Source organism: Cydia amplana, chromosome 23, assembly GCF_948474715.1.
Source record: "Cydia amplana chromosome 23, ilCydAmpl1.1, whole genome shotgun sequence".
Taxonomy (NCBI): domain Eukaryota; kingdom Metazoa; phylum Arthropoda; class Insecta; order Lepidoptera; family Tortricidae; genus Cydia; species Cydia amplana.
Window position 1 is genome coordinate 6,995,920 of NC_086091.1, and position 12,571 is coordinate 7,008,490.

General features: G+C 38.4%; 2 long non-coding RNA genes across 2 annotated transcripts; one reads left to right on the forward strand and one right to left on the reverse strand.

Annotated features, from left to right (window-relative positions):
* Positions 1–284: 284 nt before the first annotated feature.
* Positions 285–2,677, reverse strand: LOC134658733 (uncharacterized). The gene is made up of 3 exons (XR_010097721.1): positions 2,475–2,677; positions 1,621–1,735; positions 285–352 (listed from the first exon to the last, which is right to left on the reverse strand). It is a non-coding gene; the product is annotated as an uncharacterized LOC134658733 (long non-coding RNA).
* A 3,544-nt stretch (positions 2,678–6,221) lies between these two features.
* On the forward strand, positions 6,222–8,612 carry LOC134658731 (uncharacterized). The gene is made up of 3 exons (XR_010097719.1): positions 6,222–6,424; positions 7,162–7,276; positions 8,545–8,612. It is a non-coding gene; the product is annotated as an uncharacterized LOC134658731 (long non-coding RNA).
* Positions 8,613–12,571: the final 3,959 nt, after the last annotated feature.

The following is a 12,571-nucleotide window of genomic DNA, read 5'->3' on the forward strand; positions in this document are numbered from 1 at the left end:
AACCGAATTTCGCAAATTGCGGGGATCTTTCTCTTTTACTCCAATGAACGCGTAATTAGAGTGACAGAGAAAAATGCCCGCAATTTGCGAAATACGGTTTTCGCGGTAGCCCCTCTGCTCCTGCCACGACTGTTTTTTGCAAAAATCCGCTGCATTACTTTATCTACTTTTCGCGTTTTCGCTGACGCCACTTTAAGGGCTACGTGACAAAGCTCTTGAAATGACTTCTACTCGCTCGCTCGCTTGAAAAACCCGAGAGATTTAAACGGAAAATAAAATAAATATTTACCCTTATCAAAACTGTTTCGAGATGTAGAAGGATGTTGAGTTGGATGAAGACGCTCATTTAATTCTGAAATAAAAATAAGACATCATAGGTAGGTATATATAGTGTATCAAAGGACTGTCTCATTCCAAACATAGACAGAGAGAATCATACTATCTTTGTCTTAGGGCCACGGCCACCCCACATCTAGCGTCTTTCGAGCGTCGGCGTCTAGTCGGCGTCTACAACTCTATGGCCCTGCTCGACGCAACGTCGACGCAACTGCGCAGCGACGTCATTTTCCATAGCGCTGACCGACGCCGACGCCCGAAAGACGCCAGATGTGGGGTGGCCCTTACACTAGTACCTACTAGCACCCAAAAGAAAATGATGAGTAAATTTTTTTTGTTCCTATTTACTGACAAACTCGTTTGACCAACTATAATTATTCGAATAGGCAGAAGAAATAAAAAAAGAAAATAAACTTATACAGGACGCTTAGGTACAGTATTGCTTAAATCTAATACAACTCTTATTAATATAAAACATAAACGTCACTGAAAAGGTAGGTATTAGGGATGTACCGACTAGTCGCCGACTAGTCGGGAAAGCCGACTATCCGGCCACATTTGTAGTCGGTGATTAGTCGGCGACTAGTCGGCAAAAAAGGCCGGTTAGTCGGCCTATTATTAATTACAGAAAACAAGACATAAATAAAATAAAAAAGCCAAGATTAATCAAATGTTACATGCCCATTTCACTCAAATACGTATTTAGGGTACAAAATGAACATGTCTTCATATTCAATTCATGTATAGGTAATTATGTGGGTGTAGCGTCGCAGTAGCACAGAACATATTTCAGTTGATATTGAAAGCGCGACGACGCAAGGAGCAAAACAATGTTTTTCTAATGCACCCGAACTTGGATAAAGCTACTACAGTTGCCATACGAATGTAATCTTTATCGGGAAGTAACGATTATGAACTTGGCCGACTAGATGACTAGTCGGCCGACTAATCGGCCATACGAGCGCCGAATAGTCGGCTAGTCGGCCAAAACCATAGTCGGTACATCACTAGTAGGTATCTTGACGCTGGTCTTCTGTGGCTGTGGAGACCTGTCCAAGCAACCTTAAACTAAATTGAGATCAGAACAGAAATGGAACAGAAATCTTAAATCAATATTCAAATCAATCACGAAGAAAAGTGACCCTTCCCCCTTGCATAGAAATTTGTATGCTGCAAATAGTATCACTGACCGTACAAACGAAAATGTTAGTAAGTATAAGCGGATTAATAAATTACCGCTTTTTTCTACTGACCGAAATGGCTGGAGGAACTTAATTGTATTACCTTCGTCATTTGACCGATTTTCTTGAAACAAATTGGCTGTGTTTCTATTTCCAATATTTGGCAGGCAGTAGGTAATTGTGCTCTATTTCCAGGAGACAAGAGGACATAGTTACACCTGAAAATCAAAATAATAAGTTGTGGTCGTCTTGTGATGATGAAGTAATGATTTTGAATGATAAATATTTAATCGCGTTAATTGGATTAGATTTGCGATGTTTTAAAATATGATGTGAAAAATTTAGTATGTCACTCTATGTATAGCAACATTTGTTTTTAGGGTTCCGTACCTAAAAAGGAAAAAACGGAACCCTTATAGGATCACTCGTGCGTCTGGCTGTCCGTCTGTCACAGCCTATTTTCTCCGAAACTACTGGACCAGTTAAGTTGAAATTTGGCACACATATGTAAGTTTGTGACCCAAATATCGATGTAACGTAAATAAATGAAAGAACGTGTTACATATCAAATGAAAGAGCTCATTGTAAGAATTTCAAATATATTTTTTTATAATTTTAGAATAAATAGTTTAGCAGTTATTCAATAAAATAGACAAGAAAATTACCATTCACCCCCCCCCCCCCCCCTTATCTCCGAAACTACTGGGTCTAAAATTTTGAAAAAAAAATACTCAAAATAGTTCTTTACCTATAGATGACAAGAAAACCTATTAGAAATGTGCAGTCAAGCGTGAGTCGGACTTAATGTATGGAACCCTTAGAATGCGAGTCCGACTCGCACTTGGCCGGTTTTTTTTAAACAACGTCGATAGCAAACAAGTATACCCGCCCGATGGAAAGTTTTACAGATGTGACTGAAAGCAACTTCTTCTTTTTGAATACTTTTATGTTACCCACCTTCGAAATTCACAGACGGTACAGCCTTATTTATTAAACGATGACAGGCCACTTTTTGATCTGGTGTGAAATGATGGTCACAAATCTTCTTATTTTTATAAATTTTCAGTGGGTCTGTCTCCTTTAATCTGTCGCCAACAATTGACAACCAAGTTCTAAATAATTCTGGTTTTCTTTCTGGTTCAGGAAAACTGTGCATGGCTGCTCCTGCAATATACAATACCATTGACATAACGTACGTAACTCATATAAGTACTTAGCGGGCCAGAAACAGATTTCCATGACGGTCTTTTCACCGCGACACAGCCGGCTAACGATAATATTATTATTTACTTACAGTACATATGGTGCTACTTTATCGCACTAGTGCGATAATTATAACATTACATAGGTAACTATGTCAAAAATTTAATAGGCCATATGTACTGTAATCTTTGTAACATCCATCCATACTTCCATACTAATATTATAAAAGGAAGTCTGTCTGTCTGTCTGTTACCTCTTCACGCTTGAATCGCTGAACCGATTCAGATATAATTTGGTATAGAGATTGTTTGAGTCCCGACTGTTCCGAGGATGGACATAGGATAGGTTTTATCTCATAAATCATCATCATAAAGGGATGGAATTTTAAATGAGGAATCAATAGCAACTAAGTACATAACAAACTTTGTCGATAGGAAATTTCCCGCCCGCGTGGGGTAGCACCACGGGCGCTGGTGCACGATTTAGTTGAAATTTGGTACAGAGATAGGTCGAGTACCGGGGAAGGACAGAGGGTAGTTTTATTCCAGAAATCATCCTTTAAGGGGGGTGAAAATGGTGGTGGAAGTTTGTATGGGGAATCAACTTGGATAAAATATATATCTACCTAAATTACTAATTCCACGCAGACGAAGTAGCGGGCAAAAGCTAGTAATATAATAATCATAAGACCTTCGTGTACACACAAAGCAATGATTAAATGAATACTGAAAATACTTTAAAACGTTGTATACGATACATGTGCGAATAGGTAATTCGCAATTCGTGTCGATTTAAAACAATCCCTCCGGCTCTAACGATTTCGATGAAATTTGCTATATAGGGGTTTTCGTGGGCGAAAAATCGATCTAGCTAGGTTTTGTCTCTAGGAAAACGCACATTTTTGAGTTTTTTATATGTTTTCCGAGCAAAGCTCGTTCTCCCAGATATTAGCATACCATACCTTTAAACGAGCAATTCTTGTAGGTACCTATATTTATTTATTTATATATATATATATTTCGGGGATCTCGGAAACGGCTCTAACGATTTTGATGAAATTTGCTATATGGGGTTCTTGGGGCGAAAAATCGATCTAGCTAGGTCTTTTCTCTGGGAAAACGCGCGTTTTCGAGTTTTTATATGTTTTCCGAGCGAAGCTCTGTCACCCAGATATTTAGCATAATTATAAATTATCATCTGACATATTTCAAATTTCAATGGGGATAGGTACGATGACCATTTTATTACATGTTTGGGTGGCTGCCGTTCTTCAACTAACCAACTGACCCTCGTGCCGGGGTTCAATACACATCGTCCGTAACAATTTTACGAGTTATCGCCCGGGATGTGACTACCGACGAAATTTTTCACCTGGCCCGCGGTCTAACGCAACGTTTGTAAATATGTGAAAAGTTTATAAATACGTGAAATAAAAGAAATGCAACACTACTTACCTAAATCCGCGCAGCCGAAGAGGCAGCATCGTTTTTTTCTTCCTAGCGCCTTCATTTTTAACAATTTTTATAAGTATACGTATCGTTGAAAAATTTCATATCACCCAGGGGGAGGAAACTTAATATGACAGGTACCTTATGTATGGAAACTAGCGCAGTAGCGTCATATCTTCAGCAATATTTCCTCACTTGATAAATCCAAATAACTAAAACAGATGGCGCCACCGCGATAAAACATTTTTCCATTTCAAGAACGGACCGTTTAAAATTTTCTGTGATTTAAGTTAAATATAATTTATTTCAAATTATAATATTTATTTATTTCAAATTTCAATATATCTATTTTTATATAGAGTATAGTAGTTTTCGGAAATTAACATTAGTCTTATATAACATGTATTTATATTCTCTTAGGGGAAAACGAAACGTTAAAAAAATGGCTTTCGGTGATATGAAATTTTTCAACGATACGTATACTTATAAAAATTGTTAAAAATGAAGGCGCTAGGAAGAAAAAAACGATGCTGCCTCTTCGGCTGCGCGGATTTAGGTAAGTAGTGTTGCATTTCTTTTATTTCACGTATTTATAAACTTTTCACATATTTACAAACGTTGCGTTAGACCGCGGGCCAGGTGAAAAATTTCGTCGGTAGTCACATCCCGGGCGATAACTCGTAAAATTGTTACGGACGATGTGTATTGAACCCCGGCACGAGGGTCAGTTGGTTAGTTGAAGAACGGCAGCCACCCAAACATGTAATAAAATGGTCATCGTACCTATCCCCATTGAAATTTGAAATATGTCAGATGATAATTTATAATTATGCTAAATATCTGGGTGACAGAGCTTCGCTCGGAAAACATATAAAAACTCGAAAACGCGCGTTTTCCCAGAGAAAAGACCTAGCTAGATCGATTTTTCGCCCCAAGAACCCCATATAGCAAATTTCATCAAAATCGTTAGAGCCGTTTCCGAGATCCCCGAAATATATATATATATAAATAAATAAATATAGGTACCTACAAGAATTGCTCGTTTAAAGGTATGGTATGCTAATATCTGGGAGAACGAGCTTTGCTCGGAAAACATATAAAAAACTCAAAAATGTGCGTTTTCCTAGAGACAAAACCTAGCTAGATCGATTTTTCGCCCACGAAAACCCCTATATAGCAAATTTCATCGAAATCGTTAGAGCCGGAGGGATTGTTTTAAATCGACACGAATTGCGAATTACCTATTCGCACATGTATCGTATACAACGTTTTAAAGTATTTTCAGTATTCATTTAATCATTGCTTTGTGTGTACACGAAGGTCTTATGATTATTATATTACTAGCTTTTGCCCGCTACTTCGTCTGCGTGGAATTAGTAATTTAGGTAGATAGATATTTTATCCAAGTTGATTCCCCATACAAACTTCCACCACCATTTTCACCCCCCTTAAAGGATGATTTCTGGAATAAAACTACCCTCTGTCCTTCCCCGGTACTCGACCTATCTCTGTACCAAATTTCAACTAAATCGTGCACCAGCGCCCGTGGTGCTACACCACGCGGGCGGGAAATTTCCTATCGACAAAGTTTGTTATGTACTTAGTTGCTATTGATTCCTCATTTAAAATTCCATCCCTTTATGATGATGATTTATGAGATAAAACCTATCCTATGTCCATCCTCGGAACAGTCGGGACTCAAACAATCTCTATACCAAATTATATCTGAATCGGTTCAGCGATTCAAGCGTGAAGAGGTAACAGACAGACAGACAGACTTCCTTTTATAATATTAGTATGGAAGTATGGATGGATGTTACAAAGATTACAGTACATATGGCCTATTAAATTTTTGACATAGTTACCTATGTAATGTTATAATTATCGCACTAGTGCGATAAAGTAGCACCATATGTACTGTAAGTAAATAATAATATTATCGTTAGCCGGCTGTGTCGCGGTGAAAAGACCGTCATGGAAATCTGTTTCTGGCCCGCTAAGTACTTATATGAGTTACGTACGTTATGTCAATGGTATTGTATATTGCAGGAGCAGCCATGCACAGTTTTCCTGAACCAGAAAGAAAACCAGAATTATTTAGAACTTGGTTGTCAATTGTTGGCGACAGATTAAAGGAGACAGACCCACTGAAAATTTATAAAAATAAGAAGATTTGTGACCATCATTTCACACCAGATCAAAAAGTGGCCTGTCATCGTTTAATAAATAAGGCTGTACCGTCTGTGAATTTCGAAGGTGGGTAACATAAAAGTATTCAAAAAGAAGAAGTTGCTTTCAGTCACATCTGTAAAACTTTCCATCGGGCGGGTATACTTGTTTGCTATCGACGTTGTTTAAAAAAAACCGGCCAAGTGCGAGTCGGACTCGCATTCTAAGGGTTCCATACATTAAGTCCGACTCACGCTTGACTGCACATTTCTAATAGGTTTTCTTGTCATCTATAGGTAAAGAACTATTTTGAGTATTTTTTTTTCAAAATTTTAGACCCAGTAGTTTCGGAGATAAGGGGGGGGGGGGGGTGAATGGTAATTTTCTTGTCTATTTTATTGAATAACTGCTAAACTATTTATTCTAAAATTATAAAAAAATATATTTGAAATTCTTACAATGAGCTCTTTCATTTGATATGTAACACGTTCTTTCATTTATTTACGTTACATCGATATTTGGGTCACAAACTTACATATGTGTGCCAAATTTCAACTTAACTGGTCCAGTAGTTTCGGAGAAAATAGGCTGTGACAGACGGACAGCCAGACGCACGAGTGATCCTATAAGGGTTCCGTTTTTTCCTTTTTAGGTACGGAACCCTAAAAACAAATGTTGCTATACATAGAGTGACATACTAAATTTTTCACATCATATTTTAAAACATCGCAAATCTAATCCAATTAACGCGATTAAATATTTATCATTCAAAATCATTACTTCATCATCACAAGACGACCACAACTTATTATTTTGATTTTCAGGTGTAACTATGTCCTCTTGTCTCCTGGAAATAGAGCACAATTACCTACTGCCTGCCAAATATTGGAAATAGAAACACAGCCAATTTGTTTCAAGAAAATCGGTCAAATGACGAAGGTAATACAATTAAGTTCCTCCAGCCATTTCGGTCAGTAGAAAAAAGCGGTAATTTATTAATCCGCTTATACTTACTAACATTTTCGTTTGTACGGTCAGTGATACTATTTGCAGCATACAAATTTCTATGCAAGGGGGAAGGGTCACTTTTCTTCGTGATTGATTTGAATATTGATTTAAGATTTCTGTTCCATTTCTGTTCTGATCTCAATTTAGTTTAAGGTTGCTTGGACAGGTCTCCACAGCCACAGAAGACCAGCGTCAAGATACCTACTAGTGATGTACCGACTATGGTTTTGGCCGACTAGCCGACTATTCGGCGCTCGTATGGCCGATTAGTCGGCCGACTAGTCATCTAGTCGGCCAAGTTCATAATCGTTACTTCCCGATAAAGATTACATTCGTATGGCAACTGTAGTAGCTTTATCCAAGTTCGGGTGCATTAGAAAAACATTGTTTTGCTCCTTGCGTCGTCGCGCTTTCAATATCAACTGAAATATGTTCTGTGCTACTGCGACGCTACACCCACATAATTACCTATACATGAATTGAATATGAAGACATGTTCATTTTGTACCCTAAATACGTATTTGAGTGAAATGGGCATGTAACATTTGATTAATCTTGGCTTTTTTATTTTATTTATGTCTTGTTTTCTGTAATTAATAATAGGCCGACTAACCGGCCTTTTTTGCCGACTAGTCGCCGACTAATCACCGACTACAAATGTGGCCGGATAGTCGGCTTTCCCGACTAGTCGGCGACTAGTCGGTACATCCCTAATACCTACCTTTTCAGTGACGTTTATGTTTTATATTAATAAGAGTTGTATTAGATTTAAGCAATACTGTACCTAAGCGTCCTGTATAAGTTTATTTTCTTTTTTTATTTCTTCTGCCTATTCGAATAATTATAGTTGGTCAAACGAGTTTGTCAGTAAATAGGAACAAAAAAAATTTACTCATCATTTTCTTTTGGGTGCTAGTAGGTACTAGTGTAAGGGCCACCCCACATCTGGCGTCTTTCGGGCGTCGGCGTCGGTCAGCGCTATGGAAAATGACGTCGCTGCGCAGTTGCGTCGACGTTGCGTCGAGCAGGGCCATAGAGTTGTAGACGCCGACTAGACGCCGACGCTCGAAAGACGCTAGATGTGGGGTGGCCGTGGCCCTAAGACAAAGATAGTATGATTCTCTCTGTCTATGTTTGGAATGAGACAGTCCTTTGATACACTATATATACCTACCTATGATGTCTTATTTTTATTTCAGAATTAAATGAGCGTCTTCATCCAACTCAACATCCTTCTACATCTCGAAACAGTTTTGATAAGGGTAAATATTTATTTTATTTTCCGTTTAAATCTCTCGGGTTTTTCAAGCGAGCGAGCGAGTAGAAGTCATTTCAAGAGCTTTGTCACGTAGCCCTTAAAGTGGCGTCAGCGAAAACGCGAAAAGTAGATAAAGTAATGCAGCGGATTTTTGCAAAAAACAGTCGTGGCAGGAGCAGAGGGGCTACCGCGAAAACCGTATTTCGCAAATTGCGGGCATTTTTCTCTGTCACTCTAATTACGCGTTCATTGGAGTAAAAGAGAAAGATCCCCGCAATTTGCGAAATTCGGTTTTCGCGGTAGCCCCTCTGGATCCCGATGGATGGTCAGCGCGAATGTAGAGGGTTTTACAAAATCGACGATTTAAGCTTATCTTTGTATGAAAGTATACAATATTAAATAATAATATCTGGGAGACCGAGCTTTGCTCGGAAAACATATAAAAACTCAAAAACCAGCGTTTTCCCAGAGATAAGACCAAGCTAGATCGATTTTTCGCCCCCGAAAACCCCCATATACCGAATTTCATCGAAATCGTTAGAGCCGTTTCCGAGATCGCCGAAATATATAAATAAATAAATAAACAAGAACTGCTCGTTTAAAGGTATTAGATATCGTTGCAATCAGCGTTTAACAGGCTATTCTAATGTAAAAATTAAATTATTTCAATGATTATGAATTTTGCCATTTAATTTTCAAAGTAAGGCTGTCACTTCAAGGATTAAACCTTTAAAAATGAACTTACCTACCTCTTCTTCTTCCTCGCGTTATCCCGGCATTTTGTCAAGGCTCGCGTGGGAGCCTGGAGTCCGCTTGACAACGAATCCCATGATTTGGCGTAGGAACTAGTTTTTACGAAAGCTACTGCCATCTGACTAGAGATGGGCGCCGACCCCTTACATCGCGGCGGCGGCGCGCCGGCAAATAGAGGCCGGCGGCGTGGCCATATTTGGATGACCTTGAGTACCTATGGCGCCTTAAATTCTTATTGCATTTTTTATGATATAGGAGGCAAACGAACAGACGTAAAACCTCATTAAGTTAGGCTTACCATTGTAAGCGATAACCGTCGCGCGTATTAAGTGTGTTGCCGGACTTTAATATGGGAATACGCTCTTTTCTTGAAGGTTTGAAGGTCGTACCGGTCCGGAAATACCGCAGGCGATCTGACCTTTCAACCCAGAGGGGAAACTAGGCCTTATTGGAATTAGTCCGGTTTCCTCACGATGTTTTCTTTCATCGAAAAGGGACTTCTCTCTGTCACTCTAATTACGCCTTCATTGGAGTAAAAGAGAAAGATCCCCGCAATTTGCGATATTCGATTTTCGCGATAGCCCCTCTGTACATGCGTCATGTGTACATGTGTATATGTGGGTAAAGGCTCCGACACACAGGCGCGTTTTGCTGGCGGGGCGTGAGCGGGGCGCGATGCGAGCGCGGCGCGCTCTGATCGCGCCCGCGCAGGACACAGCGCGCGTTGCGCGATCACGCACGTTGGAAAGCTTTATGAGCGTTTTGTAGCCTGCAGAAGTATACTGCGACAATACTGCCGACTGCATTACTGCAGCAAATTGCAAAAACAATGTTGCTGTCCGCATTCTTAATATTTGCATAAAATAATTCAATAATAAATAATTCAATAATTGCGTATAATTCAGTCGGCTGTAATGTCGTGCTCCAATACTGCTGCAGCATAACTGCCGACTGCATTACTGCCAGAAATGTCATAGAAAAAAGAGTTCCTACTATTAAATCTACCTTTTATTCCTACTTTTTTTCTCACGGTTATTTATGATTACAGGTCAAAAATCATCCGAGTTTCTCTATAAGGAATGCAGAGCTGCACAGAAAGAACAAAGAAAATTAAAAACTAAACTAGTAAAATCAATGGAAAACACGAAACACTACAAGGCAAGACTCGCCACAGTTACTAAGATGTTGCAAGGCTGTGACGATATAGACCGAGTCACAAAAAATATGACTCGGTCAGGCAGAATTTTTACCACAATGCAATATCGTCAAGCCCAAAAGAAACCAAAGGGGAGACGCTACAACATCGAAGAAAAAGTTTTGGCTTTATCCATTTTTAAAAAATGTTCAAAATGTTACAACTTATTGTATAAATACTTTAGGCTGCCGTCAACGAAATCTCTCAAAAACTTATTATCAGATATAAGTAAAAATAATGCCTGGCATTAATCATTGTATTTTCAAAAAATTAAAAGAAACCGTAGAAAAACTTATTGACGAAGACCGATTGTGCACATTGATATTTGATGAAATGTCATTGACACCTCATGTACAGTATAACTCAGGAATCGACGAACTAAAAGTCTTTATAAGCCATGATAGTTCATTCAAGATTGCCAACCATGCAATGGTTTTCATGGTTAAGGGAATTAATAATAATTTCAAGCAACCTGTTGCACAATTTATACAAAGTTTAAAAATAATCAAATGAAAGATGTCATTACTTAATGACTTTCTAAAAGCGATACGTAGAACTGGATACGTAGTTTTGAGATAAGGAAAAAAGTTATATTATTTTGAAAAAAATATATAGGTATAATAAGTTTTTGGATAAATTTAATTTTTGGTACAAGCTTTTATCGCTGACTGTACTTTTCTTACGACAGACAACTAATACTCATCGAGACAATTCTAAAAACCCCTAACACAATTAGGTTGCGTTGTTTCATCACAGAGTTCCTATGGCCACCTCCTGTCTCCATTATCAGATCAGCTCGATGGTACCATAATATTGCATTGTCACCCGACTTACATGTGTATGCAAAATTTCAGCTCAATCGGAAACCGGGAAGTGGATCAAATTTAACTTGCAAGATTTGATTACAGACTGACAACGGGACAGGTGAAACTAAATAAAAGCTTGTAAAAATGAATAACACTAAAATAAACACGGCACGACATTTCATGGTTGGTAATCTTGAACATACCATCATGGCTTACAATAGCTATATGTAAGGTGGTCGCTTCCTACGTTATACTGCTCATGAGATGTCAATGCAATTATTAAGCCAGGTTTTGCCTTTATATCAGATTTTATTTTATTTTTTATTTTATTGATAAACATGTTTACATGACTTTACAGCTAAACCAATGCGTCACGAAACTTAGACTAACAGCAATAATACTTATAACAACAACAATTATAACAACAATAATAGCACATTACACTAGTGTAGACAAATTACATTGGAACAGTTGAGCACCTAGCATCCATCGCCTCACAGAGATAATAAAGTATTGAAAGAAGTTGGCAGTCTACAAGTAACATATTTATATAACAAGTTGTAACATTTAGACAAAATGTCCTCTGACTGAACTAGATAAGTACTTTTTATTTTTAATGTCCATTTTCAATGTTATCCGATAGTTGCGACAAGTGCAAAATCTGTATTTTTTTAGGAATTGCTTTTCTTTCCGTCCATTGGCTACGATGTTCCTTGTACTCGCAAGTATCGGAAATAGTACTGTAACCCGTGTCAATGCTTATGCTAGCTAGTTAAGTTTTAATATTCGATTTGTAGAATTAAGAAGTAATTTACTGGCTTCAGGCAGTACCTAAAGATAATATTTATTGGTTTGTGTAGCATTTATAAACTAGTGAAAATAAGTTGTTTTTGCTTTGTGACTAATTTAGAGGGTGCGAGAATTCGCGTGCATGTTTCGTTACATTGCGATATTTCATCAATCGGCTGAATTGAATTGATGTACCTACATATATTATTATGTACTTTAATCTCAATAAGTTCGCGTGCCTTCTCTATGAGTCCACGGCAGGCGTGTCTCACTCCGCGATTTCATCGCTTTGCTACAGGTAGCTAAAAGTACATCCGTTCGGCCCCAATTTTGGGGAAAGCCATAAGCCGCGCGTGGCGCTGTCGCCAACTAGCGGCCATATCTGTGCTGATCGTAACAGACGCGTTTTGTTAGAGAGTAAGTCT